At 48.9% G+C, this 27,729-nt stretch overlaps 1 long non-coding RNA gene across 4 annotated transcripts in view; it reads right to left on the reverse strand.

Moving 5' to 3' along the window:
- LOC105261295 overlaps positions 1-27,729 on the reverse strand; it is a 55,692-nt gene that overhangs the window by 14,952 nt on the left and 13,011 nt on the right. For 2 of the 4 annotated variants that reach the window (XR_006591272.1, XR_006591273.1), the window contains exons 3-5: positions 25,312-26,878; positions 19,324-21,876; positions 14,480-14,546 (exon numbers count right to left, since the gene is read on the reverse strand). This is a non-coding gene — a long non-coding RNA (uncharacterized LOC105261295). Of the gene's footprint in view, positions 1-14,415; positions 14,547-19,232; positions 21,877-25,311; positions 26,879-27,729 lie in introns of those variants that run through there. The other 2 variants (XR_006591274.1, XR_006591275.1) reach the window with 2 other exon arrangements.

Here is a 27,729-nt window from a genome sequence, read left to right on the forward strand (position 1 = left end):
CCCCACCCCCACCCCCACCTCCCACACCCCGATCCCGTCCTCCTGGCAAAGGAGCGGGCTGCTTTGACGCTCTCTGCTTTCACGCGGGAAGTTGCTTCCCGTGACCTCCCAAATTCAAGCTCAAGTAACCAATGGCATGCACAGCCTCCCCAGACTGACATCTGGGGGCACACAATTGTCCCTCCACGCATCTCAATAAAGCAGCTTAAGAAATAAAGACATTGCAGGCATAATGACTGCTTTCCAAAGAGTACAGCGTAAGAGGAGGGGAATCAGTACCTTCACGATGGAGAAATCTGACAGACACAACCTCAGTCAAATGACCCAGGTCACATCCCGAGTGACGTGTTGTTTTGACAGCATGGACCCCGACAGGGTGCGCTGAGGGTGCTGCTTCCCTTCTGTGGTCTGTGTCCCAAATGCCACCCCAGTGTAATCCTGAGAAGAGCACAGAAAAATCCTTACTGAGGGACCTTCCTCCTTAAAACTGCCAAAAATCACCACAAAATGGGAGAAGTCTGAGAATCTGTCACAGCCAAGAGACTTCTAAGGAGATGTGATAACTAACTGGAAAGTGGTATTTTGGATGGGATTCTGGGTACAGATCGAGTACGCTAAGGAAAAAGGCAAGGAAACCTGACACAATGTGTTACTTTAGTTAATAATGGTATACCAATATTGTTAATTAATTGTGACAAATGGGCCATACTAAAGTAAGACATTAATAATAGAGGAGCCTGGAGGTGGAGTATATGAGAAATTATTGTCAGGATTTTCTCTAAATCTAAAAATAGTCAAAAATTAAAATTGTATTAAAAACAATTTTTTAAATAAAGGCAGGGCTCTCTGATATCAATATGTGCCGTGAAAATGCATTCATTGGGGCGCCTGGGTGGCTCAGTCGGTTAAGCATCCGACTTCAGCTCAGGTCACGATCTCACGGTCCGTGAGTTCGAGCCCCGCGTCGGGCTCTGGGCTGCTGGCTCGGAGCCTGGAGCCTGCTTCCGATTCTGTGTCTCCCTCTCTCTCTGCCCCTCCCCCGTTCATGCTCTGTCTCTCTCTGTCTCAAAAATAAAATAAACGTTAAAAAAATTTTTTTAGAAAATGCATTCATTAATAACCAGGAAAAACACCCTCAATGCACCAGCATGCACACACACACACGCACTTAACATATGCACAGGGAGCACCAGCATGCACACACACACTGAACATATGCACAGGGTGAGAGCCGAGGAGCTGACTCTGGCATCGCAAGGAACAGAATCCAAAAGGCAATCACATTGCCACGTGTTATGCTAATATAATTATTGGAATTCCCAGTCAAAAACAGTTAATTGAATAATTAAGATAGATTGACCTAAAAGTTGATTTAAAATTAACCTGATATGTGCATATTATCTAAATAATGACTCTCTCCTACGATCTAGCCTCTCATTAAAACAAAATCCCTTTGGGATAAATTATACACTTCGCACATGATTGGGAAGAACAAGCCACACTCAGCCCCCCACTGATGAATGTGAGGGAACCAAGTGAAAGTGAACAAGCCTGGCCTTCCCTGTGTGGTGCCGCCTCTCGCTGTAACCAACTAGCCTCCCTCCCACCTGTCCTCAGGAAATGCTGGGGGCCCTATAAAATGGCACCAGCGAAGGACCTCAGACCACTAAGTGTGCTGCTGAAGCTCCTCCTAGAGGGCAGTTGGGCAGGGGAGGACCCATGGGGCTGGGGTCTTGCAGGTGCACTGATGCCAGGGAAGACAAGTGCCCACCTCCAACACATAGGCACCTCTCGCATGATGTGGATGCGTCCAGTTCGATTTTCCAGAAGCGAGGACAGCAGGGCCAAGGAAGAGGAAGGGCTTGTTGGAAACCCATCACAGAGCCTGTGGCCAGGGTGGGAGCAGAAGCTATGCTCCGGGTCGTGTTCCCCACTGCACAGCTCCTCCTCTTTCCCTCATGATTTCCTACAGGAGCCCATGGTGAGGTGTGCCAATCTATGGGGTCCTGCTGGAGCACTCCAGGCTCCCAAGGCTATGCCTGGGGTTTGGCCCACGGTAGGTGAGCTGTTTTTGCTCTCCCTGTATCTCCAGACAGCTGCCTGCCGGGAGCCCGTGCTCCTGGCGGAAGACCACACGGGGCACGGGGCCGGGTCCTCATTCATCGTGAGCCGGAAGTTACCTTGATAACATCGTTTAAAATGGGTCTCCCTCTCGACATTGTTAGGAGACAAAGAATTTCCCTCCTTAACATCATTCAGATTCTTAGCAGAGCGAGGAAACACGGGACACTACAAAATGATCTATTACTGAAAGGGTTTTTAACATTCTACTGAGGAAAACCACTCACCACCATGCGTCCATCCTCCTGGCCATCAGCATAAGGCAGGGATTGGTTGCATTCTTTCTGTATCTGTCTGATTTCTCCAGAATCTTCTCTTCAAAGAGAAATCTCTGTACCTCCGAGACAGGCCAGAAGAAAAGAGGGGGCGGGAGGTGGGAAGTGGTGATAAGGAAAAGCCGGCCTTCACTTTCAGTCGCAGGCTGAGCGTCTGAGCTCATCTCCAAATCTCCAGAGAAAGTAAACACCACCAGGAGTCAGAGTGGTTGGCCCTGACACACAGCGTAGGGCAGATGGAGCCAAGAGCCAAACCGCCATGGCCACTTGCAGAGAAAGAAACCAGAGCCGGGGGGGGGGAGGGGGGGCGGCACCATCGAACACAGCTTGAAAAGGGTCACTAATGGAAATAAGAAGACACACTTCGCAGAAAAGTGAAGACAGTTTCGTGGTTCTCAGAGATTTACAAATACTGTGTGTTCTTCAGGAAGCACACCGAGGCAATCGGCCTTTGAGGGTGATAATGGAAATGACTCTGAGCTCAGTCACTGTTTCTGAATTACAACAGTCCAGCACTCACTCCTTAACCACGCGGAAGATGACCAAGGCCCACTCGCCAGATTCCGAGGGGAGCAGGAAGGGTGACGGGGCGGCCCCCGGACCACAGACGGCTCGGCAGATGCACGCTTCACAAATATTTTCTGCCATTCTGGGCTGTAGATTGTGAATTATCCTTTTCCTTTCTTAATTTTCTCCTTTATGCACTAAAGTTTCTCACTTTAAGGGAGAAAAATTACCTGTTTTTCTTATGTTCCTGGAGCTTTGATATCATACCTAAGAAACCACTGCCAAATCCAGGGAAACAAAAGCAAAATGAACTACAGGGACCTCATCAAGATAAAAAGCTTCTGCACAGCGAACCAATCAATCAGCAAAACTAAAAGGCAACCGACGGAATGGGAGAAGATATTTGCAAATGACATATCAGATAAAGGGTCAGTATCCAAAATCTTATCAAACTCAACACCCAAAACACAAAAAATCCGGTGAAGAAATGGGCAGAAGACATGAAGAGACACTTTTCCAAAGAAGACATCCAGGTGGCCAACCGACACATGAAAAAATGCTCAACATCACTCATCATCAAGGAAACACAAATCAAAACCACACTGAGATACCACCTCACACCTGTCAGAGTGGCTCACGTTAACAACTCAGAAAACAACAGATGCTGGAGAGGATGCAGAGAAAGAGGATCTCTTTTGCACTGCTGGTGGGAATGCAAACTGGTGCAGCCGCTCTGGAAAACAGTGTGGAGGTTCCTCAAAAAAATAAAAACAGAACTACCCTACAACCCAGCAGTTGCACTACTAGGAATTTATTCAAAGGATACAGGAGTGCTGATTTGAAGGGGCACGTGCACCCCAATGTTTATAGAACTTTCAACAATAGCCAAATTATGGAAAAAGCCCAAATGTCCATCGACTGATGGATGGATAAAGAAAATGTGGTTCATATATACAATGGAGTAGTACTCGGTGATCAAAAAGAATGAAATCTTGCCATGTGCACCAACATGGTTGGAATTAGAGTATATTACGCTGAGTGAAGGAAGTCAGTCAGAGAAAGACAAATATCATATGGTTTCACTCATATGTGGAATTTAAGAAACAAAACAGATGAACCTAGAGGAAGGGAAGCAAAAACAATATAAAACCAGAGGGGGAGACTCTTAAATACAGAGAACAAACTGAGGGTTTCTGGCAGGGTGTTGGGTGCGGGGATGGGCTAAAGGGGGGAGGGGCACTACAGAGGGCACTTGTTGGAAGAGTGCTGGGTGTTGTGTGTAAGATTCTATTCCTGAAATTATTATTACGCTATATGTTAACTAACTTGGATTTAAATGTTTAAAAATAATTAAAAACTTGAATAAAAACTCAATGAAATGGAAAAAAACAAAAAGAAGTCACTGCCAAATCCAAGGTCATGGGGGGTTATGCCTATGTTTTCTTCTACAAATTTTATTATTTTGCTCTTACACATAGGCCTTTGATGTCTTTTGAGTTCATTTTTTTTATGGGGTGAGATAAGGGTTCAAGTTCATTTTCTTGTATGTGGGTATCCAGTTGTCCCCTCACCTGTAGTAAGTGTTTGCAAGTTTTTTTAAGATTTTTTCCTGGGGCGCCTGGGTGGCTCAGTCGGTTGTGTCTGACTCTTGATTTCGGCTCAGGTCATGATTTCACGGTTCCTGAGTTCAAGCCCTGCATCGGTCTCTGTGCTGACAGCATGGAGCCTGCTTGGGATTCTCTCTTTCCCTCTCTCTCTGCCCCGCTCCCAAGCTCGCTGGCTCTCTCTCTCTCTCTCTCAAAATTAATAAATAAACTTAAAAAAATTTTTTTCTTTATGTATGATTCTGGATACAGATGTATTTATGATATGTGCACAAAGAGGTGTAAAGATGGGGCGCCTGGGTGGCGCAGTCGGTTAAGCGTCCGACTTCAGCCAGGTCACGATCTCGCGGTCCGTGAGTTCGAGCCCCGCGTCAGGCTCTGGGCTGATGGCTCAGAGCCTGGAGCCTGTTTCCGATTCTGTGTCTCCCTCTCTCTCTGCCCCTCGCCCGTTCATGCTCTGTCTCTCTCTGTCCCAAAAATAAATAAACGTTGAAAAAAAAAAAAGAGGTGTAAAGAGGCAATTTACTTCTCCCTTCTCAATTTTTATGATTTTGATTTTATTTCAAACTATCTGTGTCTTTGTATTTAAAGTGCAGCTTTCGTAGACAGCATATACTTGGCTCTTATTTTTCTATCCATCCTGACAATCGCTGCCTTCTAACCTTAACCTTGACCCACAAATGCCTACAATAAATATGAACCAAGATGGCAGTGCAGAAGTTACCAGCACAGTTGTTCAGGCAGTAAAGTGGGAGGCTTCCCACTACCTGATTTCACATGTACTAGAAAGCTATAGGAATCAAAACACCATAGTACTGGCATAAGACAGACATTTGGAGCAATGGACCAGAATAGAGGGCTCAGAAATAACTCCCCACATTTATGGTAAATTGACCTTTGACGAAGGTGCCGGGAACACACAACGGGGAAACTCTCTTCAACAAATAGTGTTTGGAAAACTGGTTTTCCACACACAGAAGGATGAAATTGGATCCTTAATTCACTCCCCATGTAAAAATCAACTCAAAATGGATTAAAAACCTAAATTTAAGACCTGGAACCATAAAATCATTATGAGAAAATATAGAGGAAAAGCTTCTTGAGATTGGTCTGTACAGTGCTTCTTGGCTATGACCCCAAAATTACAGGCACCAAAAGCAAAAATAGACAAATAGAATTCAGTCAAACTGAAAACCTACCTCACAGCACAGGAAACCATCGACAAGTGCAGAGACAGCCTACAGATGGGGAGAGAATATTTGCCAATTGTACATCTGGTAAGAGGCTAATATTGAAAATATAAGGAACTCATACAACTCAATAGCAAGAAATAAACAACTCGATTACAAATAAACAAAGGATGCAAAGAGACATTTCTCAAAAGAAGACATGCAGATGGTCAACAGATATATGAAAAGATGCTCAATATCACTAATCCTCAGGGAAATGCAAACCAAACCATAATGTCACCTCGCATACGTTAGAATGGTTATTATTGGAAAAAAAAAAAAAAAACAACACTCAAGATAGCAGGTATCAGCGAGGATGTAGAGAAGGGAACCCTCATGCACTGTTGGTGGGAAGGCAAACTGGTGCAGCCACTCCAAAAAACAGTATGGAGGTTCCTCAAGAAATTAACAACAGGCCCAAACACCTTTGGGGTGATTAGATCATAGGGTTGGAGTCCTCACGAATGGATCGGTGCCTTTTCAGAAGAGGTTCCAGAGAGATCTCTGGTCCTGTCCACCATGGGAGGACACAGAGAAGGTGCTGGCCATGAACTAAGAAGGGGCCTTCATCAGAACATGACCATGCTGGCATCTTGATCTTGGCCTTCCAGCCTCCAGAACTGTGGGAAACAAACTGCCGTTCTTTCGAAGTCACCCAGTCTGTGGCATTTTGTTATAGCAGCCCAAATGGACTAAGACAAATTCCCCACTCAGTTTATTTTTTCCATCAGTTTTTGTGGTCTTCAGCATATAGATCCTATTTATATATGATTTATTCCTAAGTATGTTATGATTTAGAAATTTAGAGTTTAGAAATGTCAATTTCTAATCATTTATTGGTAGTGTATAGAAAAACAAATGATTTCTATATGCTGACTTTGTATCCTATGACCTTGTTACACTCATTTATGAGTTCTAGTAGCCTTTTTAGCTGTTTGTATTTTTTAGTACTTTATACTAGATATCATGCCGTCGATGGAAAAAGTTTTATTTCTTCCTTTTCAATCTGTTCCCCTTTTATTTATTTGTCTTGCTATTTCACACTTGCTAAGAACTGCAGCATGATGTTGGATGAAGAAATGAGAATGGATATCTTCCCCCTGGTCCTGATTCTCAAAGAAGGCATTTAATCTTTTGCTATTGATGTTAGCTGTCGGTTTTTTGTAGATGCCTATATCATTTTAAAGAAATTCTATGTCTACTTCTCTGGACTTCATTTTATTATGAATAGATGTAGAATTTTTTTGAATGTGTTTTCTATGTGCCATGTTCTTTTTTGTTTTTAACCTGCCGATATAATGGAAGTGGATTGCATTATTTCACTTTTTGTCCCACTGGCTTCTATTTTTAGTCGTTTCTCCAGAGTTCACAATATCCATCTTTAACTTTTCAGATGCCGCTTACAATTAACATTTTACCGTTTCCGGTGAGATGTAGACATATTGCGGCCATCTTGGCCACACCTCCCCCCCTTCATGCTGCAGCGTGCAATAATACATCTACACACCTTACAAAGCTCAGAAGAAATATTACAGTTTTATCTGAAGACTTAATTTTTCTAGAGCAGTTCGGGGTTTACAGCAATATTCAGAGTAAGGTACTGAGATTTCTCATATGCCCCCTGCCCCCACACACGCACAGCCTCCTCTGTTATGAGCATCCCCCGCCAGAGAGGTACCTGTCCTCACATATCACACTCACCCACAGTTCACGGTTTACTCTCGGTGCTGTACGTTCTCTGAGTTTGGACAAACGTACAACACACAGGCATCCATGGTTATAGCACCACACAGAGCAGTTTCCGTGCCCCAGAGATCCCGAGCTTCACCTGTTCCTCCCTCCACACCCCCAATGATATCATAGGTTTTACTTTACAGAAGTTAGGAGGAAGAAGCAAAATGAAATGAGTAGCCTTTTACATTTACCTATATGTTTATCATTTCTGAGGCTATTTATTCTATTCTGAGGATCTAAGTTTCCTTTTTCTGGTATAATTTCCTTTATCCTAAAGAACTTCCTTTAACTGTGAGGATTTTTGGTGATAATTTCTCTACGTTTTTTAAAATCTGAAAAAGTTCTATTTCAACAGTCACTCTTTAAGGATATTTTTACTTGATATAAGGGAGATACAGAAGAATATAAAGGATATGGGGAAACATTGAGGACACAAAGGGTATAAGGGGACATAAGGGACATAGGAGATATGGGGAACATAGCAGATATAGGGGCACACAGTAGATACAGGGTGACATAGGACAAATAGGGGCACGTAGTAGATATAGGATGACATAGGAGATACGGGGGACATAGGAGTATAGGGTGACAGGGGACAGAAGGGGACACAGGGGACATAGGGGGATATAGGGGACATAGGGCACATAGTAGATATGGGGGACATGGGAGAAATAGGGGTACATAGTAGATATAGGGGGACATAGGGGATATGGGGGGACATAGGGGTATAGGGTGACAGAGGACATAGGGGAACATAGGGGCATGTAGGGGGATATAGGGAGACATATGGGATATAGGGGATATAAGAGATATAGGAAGACATAGAAATAGGGGGACATAGGGGTATAGGGTGACAGGGGATATAGGGGGACATAGAAATAGGGGGACATAGGGGCATAGGGTGACAGGGGATATAGGGGGACATAGGGGAATGTAGGAGATATGGGGAACATAGGGGGATATAGGGGACACGGGAGATTTAAGGGGACATAGGGGCACATAGGGGAATGTAGGAGATATAGAGGGACATATGGGATACAGGGGACACAGGGGACATAGGAGATATAGGGGGACATATGGGACATACCGGGAAAACAGAAGATACAGGGTTCTAGATTGAAAGGTCTTTTGTTTGTTTTCTGCACCTCAACTCTCATTTGTCATTCTCTTCTGATCCCCACAGAGTCTAATAAGAGGTTGGCTGTTGACCAAAGCATTATTTCCCTCTAGGTAAAGTGCCACTTTTCCTCTTTTGCTTTCAATATTTGCTTTGGGGCATTGCTGACCATCTGTTCGATCCTGCTGTGTCTGTGGCAGTGTCCTTATTCTGCTTGGCACGATCTGTCTTCCCGCACGTGGATGGGTCCAGCCACGATGCCTTCAAATATTTTGGTCTGTCGTCCCCCTCTCCTCTCCTCCTTTGAAGCCACCGGTCTTCTTGAGGGCGCCTGCGACTCTGTTATCTTCCTATCCTTTTCGCGGCTCTTTTTCACATCAGACCATTTCTGCTGCTCTATTCATCATTTACTCTGTCGCCTCCGTGGAGCCGTCAAGTCCATGTCATGAACTTGCTATTTCTGATATCGTCCTGTTGAATTCTAAATTTTTGCAATTGTTCAGACTTTCCTGCCAACATTTCTGACTTTTTCATTTTTTACAGGCATACTTATTTGTCTTCAGTGAAGATATTTATGACAACGGCTTTAAAATCTTTCATACTTCTGTCAGCCAAGACAAAGTTAACAAGGATCAAATTCACCCTTCTTACTATAAAACTAAGAATTGTGGTGGAGGGAGAGATATATTGAATAGTTATTTTCAGAAAGTGGGCCTCAGGCAGCACCAGACGAAGCCACTGGTACGTGCAGCTGACCAGGTGAGCCCTGTATTGGGACTGCTGTCTGCAGAGAGAGAGTTCCGGCTTCAGCACAGGGTGGAGAAGCCGGTGATCTCCCTGTGTGAAGGGATGGCCCTGGGAGTCCGGGAAGGGTAGGTGACTCATGCTTACCTGGAGGACCACGAGAGAAGAAAGAACTGTGGCAGGAGGGAGAGAGCTTTGCAGATTCTCAATGGGTCCCCTTGAGTCTTCAGCTGAATACTGAACTGTGTGCAAATGTAAGGGAACTACCCAACGGTACACAATAAAATACCAATCGAGAATGAGAGGGAATAACCCGTGAAGCTCACGCAGAACCAAGAACGCCTTTGTGTTCCAACCAGGTAACGTGGCTCAGGAAAGCCTCGTAACGCAGAGGAGACCGTGTGGAGTATTCAGAATGGCGTCACCCCAGGAGAGGAGCATGATCAGCCCGAGACTGAGGTCACTCCGATCCCATCTCACAGTGCTTAAAATCAAACGTAAATGTACAAGTTGTTTCAAAGTCACACAACTCTATCCCAGGAATAAAGCTCAAGAATGGTTTCAGGAATACAAAACCGTCCAGGAGCCAACAAAGAAAAATATGCAATGTCTATCAGCCAAAGGGAAATCACCTGGTACAGAAAACAGCAGGAAAACACATCACGTGATGAGAAAAGTCATTGGTTGAAACCGACACACAAATGGCCGATGAAGTGACTCATGGACAAAGACGGAATGTCATTACTGTCACCGTATCCTGTGCTCCAGAAGCTATGAGAACATGGATGATGCTCAGCAGAGACAGGGAAGAAATGAAAAAGACCTAAATCAGACTTTCAGGGATGAATCCTACAGGGTCTGTGATGAAAATTCACCAGATGAGATTAAGAGCAGATCAGGCACTGAGAAAGAGAAATTTAAAAATTTTTTTCAACATTTTTTATTTATTTTTGGGACAGAGAGAGACAGAGCATGAACGGGCGAGGGGCAGAGAGAGAGGGAGACACAGAATCGGAAACAGGCTCCAGGCTCTGAGCCATCAGCCCAGAGCCCGACGTGGGGCTCGAACCCACGGACCGCGAGATCGTGACCTGGCTGAAGTCGGACGCTCAACCGACTGCGCCACCCAGGCACCCCAATGAGAAAGAGAAATTTAATGGACTTGAATACATGTAATAGAAACCATCCAAAATGAAATATGGAGAGAAAACAGACCAGAGAAAATGAGCAGAAAGTTAACTGGGGGGGGGGGGGGGGGGGGGGGGTGACTTCAAATGGCCTAACATACATGTCATCAGAGTCCCAGAAAGAGAAAGAAAAGAAGACAACAGGACAAAATATTTGAAGAAATAATGACTGAAAATCTCCCATATTTGATTTTTAAAAAACTGTAAACCTGCATGTCCAAGATGCTTAATGAACCCTGAGTCTAAGAGGTCTGAAGGAGGCACATCATAATTAAATTGCTTATAGAGGATTATAACAAGATAATCTTAAGATCAGATAAAGACACATGCTACCCACACGAGAAGGAGGGAGAGGTGAGGCAGATTCCTTATCGGAAATGGGGCAACAGGGGGAGGGGACCAAGGCCTGCAAAGCACTGAGAGAAAAGTGTTGATTCATGATTCTATGCCCAGCAACAAATGGTAGGAAGAAGGTAAAACAACTTTCTCAGACCTACAGAAGCTACAATAATTCATCATCACCAGCATATCAATACTAAGAGATGTTAAAGAAAGTCCTTCAGGGGCGCCTGGGTGGCTCAGTCGGTTAAGCATCCAACTTCGGCTCAGGTCACAATCTCACGATTCGTGAGTTCGAGACCCGCATTGGGCTTTGTGCTGACAGCTCGGAGCCTGGAGCCTGCTTTGGATTCTGTGTCTCCCTCTCTCTCTTCCCCTCCCTGGCTTGTGCACTGATCTGTCTCTGTCTCCCTCAAAAATAAATAAAACATAAAAAAAAATAAATAAAGTCCTTCAGGCAGAAAGATGATGCTGCACAGAGACCTGATGTGAAGAAAGAGGTGCATTCTTGGGGGGCGTCTAACACACGAAGGACAAAATGCACGGGGACAGCACCACTGAGGCCCCAGTCAAGGGAAGGAGCTGTGCCGCTGGGAGGTTACCAAACTGTCATCAAGGGGAGTGATATTACGTGAAAATGGGCAGTGGTAAGTTAAAGCTGTGCATTACAAACCCTAAAGCACGTGTGTGAGCGCGCGCGCGCACACACACACACACACACACACACACACACACACACACACTATTACAGGGAACCAGCAAAGATATGATTAAATGGAATCATAAAAAATGCTCAAGTTATTCAAAAGAAGGCAGATTAAGAGGAAAAGGGAAATGAAAACCAGATGGACAGTAACAAAAAATAGCAAGATCATAGATTTAAGGCCGACTCTATTCAACAGTAGCATCAGATGAAAATGCTCTACAAACCCCAATCGAAAGGCGTAATTCGAGAGACTGAGTAAGAAAGCAAGACTCAGCTATGTTCTGCCTGCCCCATGTCCACTCTAAATAGAAAGACACAAATAAGGGGCTCCTGGTGGCCCAGTCGGTTAAGAGTCTGACTCTTGATTTCAGCTCAGGTCATGATCCCAGGGTTGTGGGATCGAGCCCCGTGTTGGACTCCACACTCGGCGTGGAGGCTGCTTGGGAGTCTCTCTCTCTCCTTCTCTCTCTCTCTGCCCCTCCCTCAAATAAATAAATTTTAAAAAAATTAAGAGAGATTGGAAAACCCTACCACTAACGCTAGCTGAAAGAGCTGTAGTAGCTGTGTTATTATGAGATGAAATAGATTTCTGACCCAGGGACAAAGAAGGTCCCGGTGCAAGTCCTACAGTGTCACTTGTCAAGGGGACATCACGCCAATGTCTCTGCAGCTAGCCGCCGAGAGTCGTGGTGCATGAAGTACAAGCCCCACCTGCTGTCCTAACCCTGGGGCACCCTGGGCTCTCTCTTCGTTCACGTTCCTTTCTCTGAGGAATATGTCCCACTGACTTAGTCTTTTGCATGTCGGGTGGCGATTTTGAATCACGTCCACATTGTGAATGTGGTCTGGAGGCGGCTCTGGATTCTGTTATTTTTTGCCAGTGCTGTGTCTCATTTGGTTCAGCGGGTGGTGATGTCAGCTGCGCTAACTCAGGTCCCTGGGGCCGCAGCTCCAGCGTCCGTTCAGGTCTTGTCCTTGCCCGGCTGCTTCCGGAATGCCGTGTGCATGCGGTCCGGTCAGGCAGGGGTGCAGATTCCCTGGACATTTCTTCCCCAAACCGCAGTGGCCAAGCTCCGTCAGCCGCATTGATCTCATTCTCCGGGCCACAAAGAGCGGCTTTCCCCCTCAGACTGGCTCCCGCACGGCCCAACTGCACGTGGCCCCTGCACGTGGCCCAGCTGGAGGTGGAAAGGAGCATTCTCTTCTGCGCTGTCTGCTCCTCGGTACCCTCACGAGGCTCCTGTTTGCACTCTGTACAGATTTTCTAGTTGTTTTCTGCGAAGGAGTGAGTGTGGTGTGATCTTACAAAAACCATCACAGGAAGCAGAAGCAGCAGTTACCCGTCCAATTTTAGAACTGCCTCCGGCATGAACTTCACATCCTCTGGGTCACGCTTGGGGAAAGTGTCCATTTCATCTGCTTCAAAGTCACATGGCTTCGTGGCACTGATGAGAATACACTGCTGTCTGGTAAGGGACACTGCAGCCTCGTGAACAGCCATAGTCCGCTGGTCCAGGGCTGGGGCTGGGGTGGGCACCGCGGGGAGAAGGCAGCGACAGAGGGCACCTGGCAGGCCTCTTCCATTTCAGATTCCGGGTCTCGGCACAACTTCCAGCTCTGGCCAAGGGGCCGTGCCCCTCTTCCCTTCAACATCAGCCCCTTCCACCCCGACCTGAAGTCTCCGCAGGACCTGCCTGACTTAGTCTCCCCTCCACCTCGTGGCCGCTCCTTGGCCCAGCCCCGTGCTCAGCTCCTTGCCACCTCTATTCCCCTCCACACCCGGAGGCTTCTCTAGACGGCACCCCACCCCTCCCCCACTCAGTGCCCCTCACAGGGCTCTCCCTGCTGCCTCCGGACCCAGGTGCAGCCCCTCCGGACCCAGCCCCCACCCCGCCTCATCCACCAGGACTATCTCAATGTTCCTTCTTCCCCCAAGAAGCCTGTCCTGACTTCCCAGCGTGAGTTAGGGGCCTTCCACTCTCCTTACACTGCCCTTGTCTTCTTCAGCGCTGAAAGTCTGAGACCCAGGTGAGGCAAGCTTCCCTGTCCCAGCCAGACCCGTCACTGGGGAGGGGCACGGAGGGCCACACGGCAGCTCTGCCACGGTCAGGGAGAGTGAGAGGGGCCCCATGCTCTGCTTGCCCCGTGCAGCCCTCCACTCGGCCCAGCCTGGCCATCTCTAAAGGAGGCCCCACAGACCCCATGGGGTTGTCCAGTGGTCCCACTGAGCTGCCTGGGTGACAGAGTGGGAGGAAGTGAGGAGGGGACCTGGGCCGAGAGCCAAGAGCCTCAGAGTGTGCTGGCCGTGCCACAGCCGAGGGGCTTCGGGGCCTCAGGACCCACACTCAGAGGGGTGCTGCCACCCCATCACCGATGGGACACCCTGGCTGGGGTGGCTCAACAGCTTGGCCAGTCACATGGCTCCAGAGTGGGGAGCAGCCAGCCCAGGGGCATGGAGACGCTCCTGGAATGCTGCAAGCTGGGCCTCGGTCCGACCTCCCCACCCTTCCCATAGGAGCAGCTGTGGGGCCCAAGAGCTCTCTCTCTCATTCCAAACACTCGACTTTGCTCCTGTTTGAAGCTGATGGACCACAGCTCAATGCCCCAGGAAACGCTAGGCTTTGTGAGGGTGAGCGGGCCCATCCACCTTGCAGAATAAGTGTGGCACGGAGGTATTCTGTAGACACCTTCGTTTTACCCAGCCCGTCTGCTGGCTGTGAGTCTCAGGGAGGGAGCAGCACCTCGGCACACCTGACACCCTCCAGATAGTCACAGCCCTTGTCCCCAGTCTCCAGCCCTGCCTGCTGTTGCCAGTACACTCCCCACCTGCCCCATCCCCCTCCCTCCTACCCCTGCCCCCAGAACCCTGACCCCTGCTCCTCTAGGGCCAGTCCACAGAGTCACCAGGTCTCTCACCACAGTTCCTGGGCTGTGGCCTTGACTCAGCCTAGCTCTGCTTCTTGACTCATTGCCCTGTGACCTGCTGGAAAAACAACAGTATCAGCCGTGGATTAGTCCCCATTCCCCGGGCTTCTTTCTGATACTCTCTGGAAGTCATGTGAAGAGCCCGGAATGTGTGTGTCCATCTTTTCTTTATTTTCTGAGGAGGGCTGATTTTCAAATCGTAAGTCACGCCTCTTTTGGTCAAATGCAGTGATTTCTCCCAGGTTGCGAAATAAATATATTTATTAAAAGTAATTCTGCTGTGGGGCTGGCTCAGGCGGTTGAGCGTCCGACTTTGGCTCAGGTCATGATCTCACAGTTTGTGGGTTTGAGCCCCTCATCAGGCTCTGGGCAGACAGCTCTTGAGAGCTGACCTGCTTCAGATTCTGTGTCTCCCTCTCTGTCTGTCCCTTTCCTGCTCACGCTCTCTCTCTCTCTCTCATGCTCAAAAATAAATAAACACTTAAAAATATTTTTTAAATAATTCTGCTACAATGAAAACAGGGCTGGAGCAGATCTGGCCACAGTTAGTGTCAGTCCCTCACCCCTACATGCCAGGCCTGGATTACAGCCAGAGAAAAAAAGAAAGACAAGAGTTGATAGGGAGAATGGGATGGCCAGGTCGGTCCATGCAGATGGCCACTGGGCAGAGGAGGGAGGAGGAAGGACAAAGACCTCAGTGCGGGGCCCTCGGGTTGGGGGGGGGGGGTGGCAGCCAATCCCCGCGGAGGCCGGCCCGCCTCAGGGCTGTGCCTCAGGGCTGTGCCCAGATACAGGGGCACCAGCAGCTGTTCTGCTGCACTGACTCCACTGGCAGGAAAACAGACTGGGAAATGGACCTCAGTCAGTGTCGTCCGGGGACCCCTACTCAAGGCCAGACCTGCAGGCTGTGCCCGCTGCACCCGCTCAGGTGCCCCCGGCCGCAGGGCATCGCCACAGCCCTATTACCATAGTGATAATGCAGAGGTGTGATAAAAGCCACCTGTCATTCATAAAACGTGGCGTCGCCTTTTTGCAAAGCCATAAGCCATCCTGGGGCTCAGCCAAGAAACGGCCTATAAAATCCTGAGTAATGACCTCAAAGCATACTTTCCAATATAAGGAATATTCTAGGCAGCTGTTTGCAGAATATTTATGTGCAATAACTTTACACCCCCCCTGACTTTTAACATGTTCATAGTCTGACTCCCTCCCCCAGCAGCTACCTCCCCCCCCCCCGCCCGCCCACAACCTTAGTAGCAGTAAAGCATCCAGAATGTGCCTGACAGTCCTGGGAGCACAGGGCCCTGTCCCCTGGGTGACAAGTGGCAGTGCTGTGCTCAGGTGCAGTGCCCTTTGCCATCGGATGCCTCGGCATGGCAGGGGCCTAGCAGAATGCCAGCTGTCTTCGGGATCTCCAAGTTACCAGGGAGGAGGAGCTCAGCCCTGTCCTGAATCTGTTCCTACAGTAACACTGGGAACAGCAGGTTTTGTCTGGGTTGGACGAGGGTGGGCATCCTCCTTGGCAAGGGCTGGGGGGGTGGGGGGCACCCCTTCCGACCACATGCCCCAGACAGAGCCTGAGGTGTGCAGAGGACAGGGAGCCTCAGGAGGAGGGCCCACCTGGGGCTTGCACCTGAAGGTCAAGGGATGATGAAGCTGGTGAGTACAGAGCTTGAACTCCATCCCAGATGGACTCATTCCCAGATCAGCTGTCTTCCCAGAGGAGCCAAGCCTTGCCCGAATGCACTGGGGGAACAAGGGGGGTGGGCCCATGCCTGCCTCGGACACCGCTCTGTAGCCAGAAGGCAGCTCAGCCTGCTGGTGCCCCGAAGTGCTTTCTCTGCCCACCCTATGTGAGGGTTCCTTCTGCCTGCGGGCAAGGGGACGCTGCCAGGCTAGCAAAAATGTCTGCATGCTTCACTCTCTTGAGCCACAGCTCCTGGATGAAGGAGCAGGGCCAGTGGCAACCCCAAATCCAGACTCAGCTGCCCAGGCCCCACAGTCTGTCCAGGGTGTGTCTCTGGGAAGGAGGGAGCAGTGGTGCCCAGGGCCTTACAGCCTCGGCTCCCAGGGGCAGAGAAACTGCAGGGTGGTGAGCACAGGCCAAGATGTCTGCCAGCATAAAGACACTGCGGCTGAAATGGGCATCCATAGAACCGATCGGTCAAATCTGCAACAGCAAAATCCCCATCAGCTCCTGTCACATGGGCTCAGCGACTTCAGTAATGTTGGGTGCGGGGCTTCACTGCGGGCCCCCAGCAGTGAGGTGGTGGCCACTACCAAGGGACTATGCTCTCCTGGTTGGCAGGCTGTTGACTGGACAAGTGTGGAAGTAATCGCCCTTCACTTGCCTAAGGTCTCAATCCTTGAGGGCCTGATTTTGATCCCTTGAGGCCCCTTGAGGGCCTCAGTAACTATTTTAACTGGGGGTAGGGTCCCTGGGTCCCATGCCACGTCAAGCATCACAGCCACCATGGGAGGTTTTAAGGCAAACTGTGCTATGACCTTGGAGAACGTAGGGCAGGTGCCATTGCAATAGTTAAGATGAGGCCTGTCTATGCGATTCCTATTTTATGTTCGTGTTTTACCCAGGTCTGGACCACTTTAACGAGGCCCCAGTCCCACATTCCTGCCCCTAAGCAGGCATTCTGTACCAGGAGCTGGGCAGGGCTGGCAAGCACAGCAGAGCTGGAGCTGAGCTGGGTACCAGCAAGGGCAGGTCAGGGTCCATGGCACCAGGAGCCAAGCCACAGGTGGCTCTCCACTACACCTGGCCAACTGTGGCCGTATAGTCATTGTGGACTGCTAGCTAAAGCATACGGGCACTGTGCTGGTGAAAATGTTCCAGAATTTACCGTGGCCAGTGGTTACACGCATTTATGAACACACTAAGACCACAGGAGTCTACCCTCTAAATGGGTGACTTGGGTGCTAGGTGAATCGCAGCTAACCCTTTTGAGTGAACAAAAGGAAGAAGGAATGAACAAGGAAACTGGAAAAAGGAGCAAATTAGTGAGCACTGCCTGGCGTTGGATGCTGGGGACTGCGGCCAGCACCAGGGCCACCTCTGTGAGGCTGAGCAGCCTGCCTCACTCGGGGAGCTGTGTCTGCCCTTCTGTGAGACGGCGCTCTTGCCGCCCACAGGCCTGGGGCCGCTCGGGCAAGGGGATGTTTTGGAAGCAAACGTGATAACACAATTTCAGTCCGTAGCAGACTGACACATGTTGTCTGGGTGTTTATATATTAGTAAAAGATTTCCTGAACCAATGGGCATTTCAGCAACGGTCAGAGACTCCTTCTCAGCTACTGGGAGGGGGTCTGACAGGAAATGGGAACTGTGCTCCTGGGTGAAGGTCACGGCCTCAGCCTAGATCTGTGGGCCAACCACCCTCTCGGCAGCGGAGGGTTCGCTTGGAGGCCCCTCTCTCTCTCCAAGTGGAAAATGCGATCAGCCTGACGGATGGGCCAATTCTAGACAATCCAAAGGAAGTGGGAGTCTGTGGACTTCATGAGTCATGGGTGACTGAGCCAGGCTGCTCAGGGCCATGGGGCCCTAAGGTCAAGGTCATGGTGAAGATGCCCACAGACAGGGGCTCGGGCTCTGATGCTAGTTGCTGGCCAGATGCAAATGGACACAGTGTGGAAAATGCTACTGTGTCCATACACAAGAATGGGACGTTCCAGGCCCTCGGGGGGAGCCGTGGCAAGAGCCGTGGATCCCGCAGGCATCCCTCTCTCCCTGAACAAAATGAGGAACACCAAAGGAGTAGATAATACTGACAAGAGACTTCTGCAGGGCCAGCAGAGAAGGAAACATTCCTGTGCAATCAGGGCGCAGGGGGAAACCAGGCCTATTTCCAGGCCTGATGCTTCGCATTTGTGCAAAACTGGGTTTTGTATTAGTGCCCGCACGCTGGAGCCAGGAGCCCCCTGACGTTTGCTACCCCACCGCTCCAACATGTGCTGGAGCCCCTGCCCACGTGGACGGTTGTCTGGGGTGGCCTTGCTCTCAAGGGGTCCCTGGGACAGTGTGCGCTGGTGCGTCCCACCTCGGAGGGGCAACTGGGGTGCCACCTCATTGTGTCAGAATAACAGCAGGATCTATGTGGCCTCCTCTGCTTTGCAATTGTGAAAACAAGTTCCAGAGCAAGAAAGGGGCTATCCAAGGTCACAGAGGGGCCTCGCTCAGGTCAGTACTGCAGGCCCCACTGTCAATGTGTTTTCATTTTTTTTTTTTCTCTAAATACACATTTTTGGGCACCTGAGTGGCTCAGTCAGTTAAGCCTCCGACTTCGGCTCAGGTCATCATCTCACAGTATGTGAGTTCGAGCCCCGCGTCGAGCTCTGTGCTGACAGCTCAGAGCCTGGAGCCTGCTTCAGGTCCTGTGTCTCCCTCTCTCTCTGCCCCTCCCCTACTCATGCTCTGCCTCTCTCTCTCTCTCTCTCTCTCTCTCTCTCTCTCTCTCTCTCTCTCTCTGTCTCAAAATTTTTTTAACGTTTATCTATTTTTGAGACAGAGAGAGACAGACCGTGAACAGGGGAGGGGCAGAGAGAGAGGGAGACACAGAATCCGAAGCAGGCTCCAGGCTCTGAGCTGTCAGCACAGAGCCCGACGCGGGGCTCGAACCCATGGACTGTGAGATGATGACCTGAGCCAAAGTCGGACGCTCAACCGACTGAGCCACCCAGGTGCCCCCATTAAAAATTTTTTAATAAAATAAATAAATACACGTTTTTACTGAGGTGTGGCTTACATACACAAAAGCTTTATAAAGTGAAAACACGTGTGTACTTTGTACTCAGATCCAGAAATAAAAAAGATCCCATGCACTTACAAGCATCCACTTGCAGACCCGCAGAATCTCGGCAGCTACACACCCGTGCTGATACTTAGTACTGTCAGTCTTTCCATTTCAGGCACTGGGTTCACTACGTATAGGTATTATAGAACACAGCTGACCTGGAACGACACGGGGGTAGGGGCACCAATTCCCCACACAGTTGGAAATCCATGTGTAATTTCTGACACCTCAGAAACTTAACTACTCATACCTTACAATTGACCAGAAGCTTTACTGATAACATAAAACAGTTGATTACCACATATTTTGTATGTTACACGTATTACATACTGTATTATTACAGTACAGTAAGCTAAAGAAGAAATGTTACTAAGAAATCATAAGGAAGAAGAAGTGCATTTAAAGTACTGCACTGTATTTATTGAAGGAAAAAAACCCTTGTATAAGTGACCCATGCAGTTCAAACCCATGTTACTCAAGGGTCACCTGTAGTTTTACTTCTCCTTTCCTAATGCACGACAAATGCTGAACCTATCAGTGATTAGGTTTCCCTATATTCTCACATATGCACTGAGGCTACAACTTTCCCTCTAGTTCCAGCCTTACCTGCATCTCTGTGCTGGGGTCTGCCTGGGAGAACTGCAGAGGGTGGCAGAAGACCACTGGCCAGTGAGCCTGGGCCTCGATCTGGCCAGAAAGTGCACATCCCTCATCCTCATTCCACCACTAGAAGTGCAGGTGTCCGTCCAGTGAGACTCCTGTCAGGAGGAGATTCCCCCAGGCTGGCTGTCTCCTGGGAGCCCAGGGACCCCTCAAGTTGGGCCACCATCAAGGGACACATCCCAACCCCGCCGCTTGCCCTGTGAGTCCAAGGAAGGGGAAACAACCTTGTTGTGAGGCCCAGGGCTCCAGCCAGTCATTGCTCCCAGATGGGTCAGAAAATACCACTAAGGAGAGCTGCTGAGGGGCTGGGCCTGCTAGACACATCCATCAGTCCACCCTTGGCTGCGAAACGCAGGTCACAGCCCAGCTCCCTGGCCTCTCATGGTCCAGGCTAATTAGATCAATTACAGGGGCACCTGGGGCACCAGAGCAGGTTGTGCCAAATGGTTGGGGTGAGTGGGGTAACCCTGGACCCCTCTCACTGTCTATCCTTTAGGAAGCAACCAACGGGTAGCTGTGTTTCTTACGGGCAGTGACAAAACTCCAGCCCAGAGCCCTTCACCTGCTCTGCACTGAGTGGCCAGAGGCCAAGCAAGGGCCCCACACATGCCTGGTGCCTACTCTGTTATTAGAACTGACATTAGGCTGCTCTTACAGTCAGCTAACACTTCAGAGTGAGTTCCCTCTGTGCCAGCCTCTGCTCTGGGAGTTTCTACATATTGTAGTTGCTTCTTAAAAGGTCTATGAAGTAGTAAGTATTGTTATTACACCCATTGCAGAGTTGGGGAAACTGAGGCATGGAGAGAGTAACTAACTGCTGGGTTCTGAACTCCTATAGCCTGACCCCAGGCCCACAGGCACCGGCCCTGCTGTGGGAGCCCAGATCATTTGGGGCTGCTTCTCTTGCACCTGAATCCTCCTCTGAGCCCCCCACCCCCCACACGCTGGACCCAGAGACCCCGAGAAGCAGCATCTCACAGCCACCAGAGAATGGGTTCATGTCCTTGCAAATCAGGCTTCGATTATAATCCTTGTCGGGAGCTTCGGGTGTTGGAGAGAAACAGAGCTTGACAACTATCTTCTCATTACAGAAGCTCCCCGTCTCCAGTTCCTGGCAAATGACAGGCTGGCGCAGGCAGGGCCCAAGACAAGCCAGGCTGGAGATGCAGACGCTAATCAGGGTGGACACGCCCAGTGACAGAGACCTGTCCACAGCACCTGTCACCATGGCCCTGCGTTGGCTGCTGGCTGCTCCTGAATGTTCACTGTTGGCAGCTGTGCCTGGAGCTTCCTCCCAGAGCCTGGGCCTGCACTGAGGCTGCTCCCTTCCACAGAGGGATGGGGTCCACTCAGGACAGGAGAGTCACGGTGGGAGTCTGGGGGAGAGTGCTGTCCTTCCAGAGGGTGGCCGTATGCGGAAGGAGCAGCATGGAGGGTGGGGAGCGTGTGGTCCAGCCTGGGGAACGCAACACTCCCTGAGAGCCCCAGCTGCAGCCCAGAGGCCATGGGAGACATGGGAGCCACGTCCTTGGAAGGCTCACTTCCTTTCGTGCTCGGCCGTGGGAGTGTGCCCAGCTTGGGGGGCTTGTGAGAGTCCAACCGCCACCAGACTCTGAGTTTGAGCGGATCCTGGGGCTGGTTTCCCAAGGGAAGGTCCAGCCATAAGTAAGCCTGGGAGGGTCCCCCGTCGCCCTGCTTCCTAAAGGTGACCTAGCCCCTCCCCCTCCTCCATCCTCCTGTCTCTGTGCGTGCCGAATCTCATACCAAGTCCGCCTGCTGTCCCGAACCTCCCCGACCTTCACATCTCTGCGTACTTGTTTGACCGGGAAAACGTTTGCTACACTAGTCTGTAAACTTACCTCCATGAACAGCATGCTGTGGACAGATTCCACTGTTGTCCAACATTCTTCATAAACACGGCTCCTAGTGATGAAACAGACATTCACCACATGACTGCGTCAGGACGCACCTCCTTGCTAGTAGGCACTCACCTGGTTTCCAGCGTGTCACGATAATGAAGTGAACCTCTTCCTGCACGCAGCTTGGGTGGGGGACTCTAGCTACTGTCCTAGGAAAGATTCCTGAAGTAGAACTGCTGGGCCAAAGAGCATGTCTGTTTACTCCAAGGCTGCGTGTGTGTGCGTGCATGTGTGCATGCTCACACATACGTGTGTGCGTGTGCCCACGTGTGCTCATGCACGCGTGTGCACACACTTGTGTGCTTGTGTGTGCGCATGCATGCATGTGTGCGTGCGTGTGTTTACGCGGGTGCGGGTGACAATCTCAAACCTATGCAAAGGTTGCAAATGCGGTGCAAGGATTTTTGTCTGACTGCTCTAAAAATAAGCTGCTGACTGGAAGGCTCCATCACCCCCAAAATCTTTCCACAAACAAGGACGCTGTGCTACATCAGGGCGGCACAACCATCAAAATCAAACCAGGAAAGGGACACGATGCTTTGTTAATCCTGTTACACTGCACTAACCTAATCCTGGGCTGCATCCAAGTTTTGCCATTTGTCCCCATGCTGCCATTAGAGAAAGAAGGTCCAGCTTAGAGCTGTGTGCTGGCTTCTTTACCCTCTTTCTTCTCAGTCAGGAGAAGCTCTTAGTCTCGTCTGGACTCTCACGATCTTGGTGCATTTGAAGAACACAGGTCAGTTATTTTGTGGAGCACTTGTCCATTTGGGTTTGTGTGATGTCTCGTCATGATTAGATGCACCTCTAGCAGGGATGCTGCACAAGGAACTGTCCTATCACACATCAGGTGGCAATTTGTCCCCTTACGGATGATGTTCCTGTCACCTGACTATCCCCGTGTCCCCTAGTCTTCTCCACTTATTTTCTTTGCAGTTAATAAGAATTTTGAGAGAGGGGCACCTGGGTGGCTCAGTCAGTTGACCATCCGACTCTTGATTTCAACTCAGGTCATGATTTCACGGTTCGTGAGCTTGAGCCCTGCGCTGGCCTCTGTACTAACAGTACGGAGCCTGCTTGGGATTCTCTCTCTCTCCTCTTCTGCGACCCCCCCCCCCCCCGTGCGTGCTCCCTCTCTCTCTCAAAATAAATAAACTTAAAAAAAAAAAATTTTGAGAGGAGGAACTTTGAGTCTATTTCAATGTTCCATTTCTCATGGAATTTTGAACTTATTTGTGCATTTCTTTACATCAGTTTAATGTGTGGTTTCTAGTATATGCAATCTGTCCCTAATTTTACTTATTCTGATGCTGCAATTGTCCTAGAGTTGGCAGGTGGGACCCTCCATACTGGCTTCTGTGGTGTCTGATGTGTTGCCACCATTCGGGAAGCATTTCCTGTCTCGCACAGTCTGATGTTTCCTGCTCGTCTTTCCCTGCTCCAAAACCAAAATGAGCTGTCGGCCCCAAAAGTCCTCATTTCTTTTAGTGAAAGGGGTACTCAGGCCAATCTCTCAGGGTGCTGTGTGCAGAGTGCCAGGTTGCCCCTACTTGCGGGCTCCCCGGTGGATGCTGCCTCCTCCAAGGAAGCTCTGAGTGATGACCCACCATGCTGGCCTCATCCTGCCCTTGCCCCTGGGCTCATTCCCTGAAAAGAATGGCCCTGAAATCTTTAGGAAAGGACTGAACAGTGAAAGGGAAGGAGAAAAAGAGGAGCCGTGTCAACATCTTTCATTAATTAAGGCTGAAGAAAGTCTGTATTTTCCTACCACCAACACCACCAGAACTTGAAAGGCCTCATTACCAACACTGCATACAATCCTCTTAAAGTCAGTGGGGCGCCTGGGTGGCTCACTCAGTTGAGCGGCCAACTTCGGCTCAGGTCACGATCTCGTGGTCCATGAGCTCCAGCCCCGCCTCGGGCTCTGTGCTGACAGCTCGGAGCCTGGAGCCTGCTTCGGATCCTGTGTCTCCCTCTCTCTGACCCTCCCCCGTTCATGCTCTGTCTCTCTCTGTCTCAAAAATAAATAAACGTTAAAAAAAATAAAAATAAAAAAAAATAATAATAAAGTCAGTAACAATTTCCTATCTAAGTCTGATTTGATCAGTAACGATGCTAAACATTTTTCCGTGTTTACTGTTATCATTTTTGTGTTTGTCTTTCATGTCTTTTGCCTTTTGATAATCATTTCTAAGAAATTCTTACATACTAGGGGAGCATGCCTATACATTTTTTATAATTAAATTACCTTCCTAATTTTTCGTCCTTATTTTTGTCTTAATTTATAATTTCAATGTCAATCCAAATCTGTTTTTTGTGTGCTCGCTTACATTTTTTTCTTAAAAATGACATTTTCATCTTACAGTGGATAAAACTTAGAGTTTTCTACTTAGAGTCCTGTTTTGTCTTGTCCTCTTGTTCTTTTGTGGTTTTATTTTGAAATCAAATCTGCCTAGAATTTAGTACATTCTAAGTACATTCTAAGATCTACTTTTAGGGTATGTAATTTATTTCTTGGTCCCATACGATTCACTGAATAACTTTTCTTCATTGATTAATGATGATCCTATTAACATTTAGTAGCTTGTTACATGAACACATAAAATTATTGCATAAATTCTGATTCTTTCCAGAGTGATCTATGATCCTCCATTGATATAAATGAGGGCTCCTGCAGCCACACTACCTTTTGTGGCTGATTGTAGCTTGGACTACAGCTGCAGGTCTGATAAGTAATCTCTGACCTCAAGAGAGACCTCTTCTCTCGAAGTGCTTGTGGTTCTTCACATTCACTTCTTCTCCAGGTGAGCCTGAATCACATTAGCAGGCTTCAAAGATCGAGATATAATTTTGTCGTGACTCATACGACATCTTTAACACCCAGGAGAATTAACGCATATGCTATTCAGTCTTTGCCTTCCGGTGATGGTGTCTCTTTCGCTCACTGTTTTAATAACCTCAGGGAGATAGTGAGCATTTTCCACATTAAGCCACTGTCTTTCTGGATAAGTTAATTCCTAGGTACTTACCACTGAGATCAGGCCTCAGTTTGTCCCTATCACATTTTCCAAATCACCCCTGACTTTCTTTGGAAACATGCTCATTTCATACATCTTGTTGCCATTGTCCTTACTACAAAATACTATGCATTTCCCACCTCCCCCCAACCGCCCTGGCTCTATACCCCAGACACATTTGCTCAGGTCTGCAGTGGCCAGCCATGTAGCCAACTCCCTGCATCTGGAAGGAGAGGTCCTGATGGGAAGGGCCCACCATGGTGGCCTTGGGGAAGAACCCCCCAGAAGACGCCCAGGCAGCCCTGCCCTCTGATGTGCCCAGAGCCAGCAGGGACCCTCTTCTGCCAAACCCACACCCACACCCCCACCCGCAGTCCCTGTGCTCTTTGCTCATGGAAATACCTCCGTGGTCTGTGATTACTCACCCACGTTCCCAACTTCCTGTGCTGTAGGCAACTTGTGTCTCTTCCTTTTTACTTCATTTGTTCTTTACATATTTTTTAACCTTCCAGCGTCCCTGTGAGAAGGAAGGGCAGCGAACAACACTGAACACCACCGGCTCATGACCATCATAGCCTGCCGTCTCTTACAGGGGAGCCTTAGAAACCGAGACCCTCCCCACACTCACTTAAGGAGCAAATACGCAGTATGAGATGAAGACCTATAGCACACACACCTCCCTCCCGTCTTTTCACGAAAGACCGCGCTCAGTGGCGGTCAGAGCGACACTGCATGACGGTCACCTCTCGCTCATCTCTCAGGATAACAGAGGCCCGTGCTCCCACTGTCAGCCTGTGGTCATGGGATCGTGTGCCCCTACTTGCACAGGGGGCAGACGAGGCAGAGACCTGGCTTCCGAGGTCCCGGGGCCCTTTGGCCCTCCTATGACCCCTGGTGATCTGCATCTGGGCGGCTTCCCGAAAACCCATCTCGTGGTCAAGTGTATCTGGTCTCCAGCAATTGTTTCCTGAAGATGTGGATTACAGAATGGAGGGACCTTTGGTGAAATCTGCATTGTGCATTTTCCTGCAAGGACATCTCCAAAGACATTTTAAAAATACATGTGGAACAAAATCAGGTTTTCAAAAATAGTAAATGTTACAAACTAAGCTGCACATTTCCTCTTTTCTGTATAAAACAACACGCGTGGTTATTTTTAGCTCCTGGAGCTCCACTGGGAACGTGGAGCATTAGTATGTGCCAGTGTATACACAGAGAAGTCCTTGTTTTGTCAGCCGCTCAAGCCCTGTAAGGGCACGTGTCTTCCTAAAGGATGCATGTAAGCAAACCACTGTCCTCCCTTATGTTGATGCTGGTCTGAGTGCGAATGGGCTGAGGTGGGAAGGAGATGGGTGGGTGCTGTGGACACAGATCATTTACTCGGCAGACAGTCCTCACTTCCTGCCCGAGGGGCTCTGGGACTGAGGAGTCAGTGGGAGGGAAGCAAGACAGACAGGGTCCTGCTCCGGAGGCACTCCGTCTGGTGGAGGGAGGAATGCCATTCTCTCAACCCTCTTGGGGTCTCTGGCCTGGGCCTGAGACTTAGCAGGAGAAAGACACACAAGTTTATTTTACGTAAGTTTTTCATCACATGGGAGGGAGCCCTCATAAGGAGAACGAAGACCCAGGACTGGCAAAAACGAGAGGTTTCATGCTAGTGTGAACAGAAAGGGACAGTGGGAAAGTATCCAAAATACCTGGGTAGGAGTTATTTCAACAAGAATTCTCCCGTCCTGGGCTCCCGTCCCCTTGGCAAGACCACTTCCTTCCCCCTGGTGCAGGGACAGCAACTTCACCCTGGTCTGTGTCCTGCTCTCAGGAAGAAAGGGGGAGATACGGACGTTCTTCTTGTACCTGCTGTTTTTCAAGTGCCTTTTGCTCAAATCATCTTATGCCAAAGTGGGGTGGCCGTCTTGGGGTGGCATGTTCGGCCACCGTTTACGGTGAACAAGTAGGAAGACGAGTGACACTTTGCACCGTGCTGTGTTCTGGCTGAAAGACACGTAAGGGAAGCCCTTCCAAACCTGCTCCAGACAGACTCCAGGCAAAGGCTGGGGGTGGGGGCTGTAAAGGACATTTGTTTTCAAAGTCAGGAGTCCTACGCAAATATAAAAAAAAAAAAAAAAAAAAAACCACACGGCAACACGGCACATACTTTGTTTAACTTGTGAGGAACACGTAAGATATTACAACCAGTTCAAGGCAGAGTTCAGACACATTCGTATACAGGCAATCAGAAATGCTAAAATAAATCTACAAATAGATGTCAGTATCAACAGGGCAACTGCATTCCAAAGGACAAAATTTAGTTGCATTTCTATGGGCAATAATTGGTTGCATTATTGTAAGTTTCCTACAGTTTAAAAGCTGTAAAATAGCTCAAGGCAATAAAAGGCACAGGCCCGAACTGAATCACAAAACCTAGAGGGGGAACGACAAGAATTTTTTTGTTTTTCTATCTTAATGTTTCACGTTTTTTTCTAACAGGGCAAACATTCAGTTCTGTCTCAGCATGGCTAGGCCTCTGCATGAGGTGATATGGTGTCTTTCAGAAAACTGAGCCAGAGACCAGTGCACTGGGAATGGGGTGAGGGCTGCAATCCCAGGGAAGGAGTAAGAGGCAGGAGCAGGAGTGTCAGTGGGAAGAAAGGGGAATAAATACAGAGTGATGCCCTTTGGTTTTGCTGTTGGTGGGTTTTTTTGTTTTTGTTTTTCTTTCTGGCTTGCCACAGATTATAAAGGAAACAGCAAGATGATGGCTCACTGAGTTATCTTCAGGGAACCACTGCCTCTCTAGACCTTCTAGAGAAAAGGCAAGCAATTTATCTGCCAGTCTCTTCAGG

Source organism: Felis catus, chromosome E3 (assembly GCF_018350175.1).
Source record: "Felis catus isolate Fca126 chromosome E3, F.catus_Fca126_mat1.0, whole genome shotgun sequence".
Lineage (NCBI taxonomy): Eukaryota > Metazoa > Chordata > Mammalia > Carnivora > Felidae > Felis > Felis catus.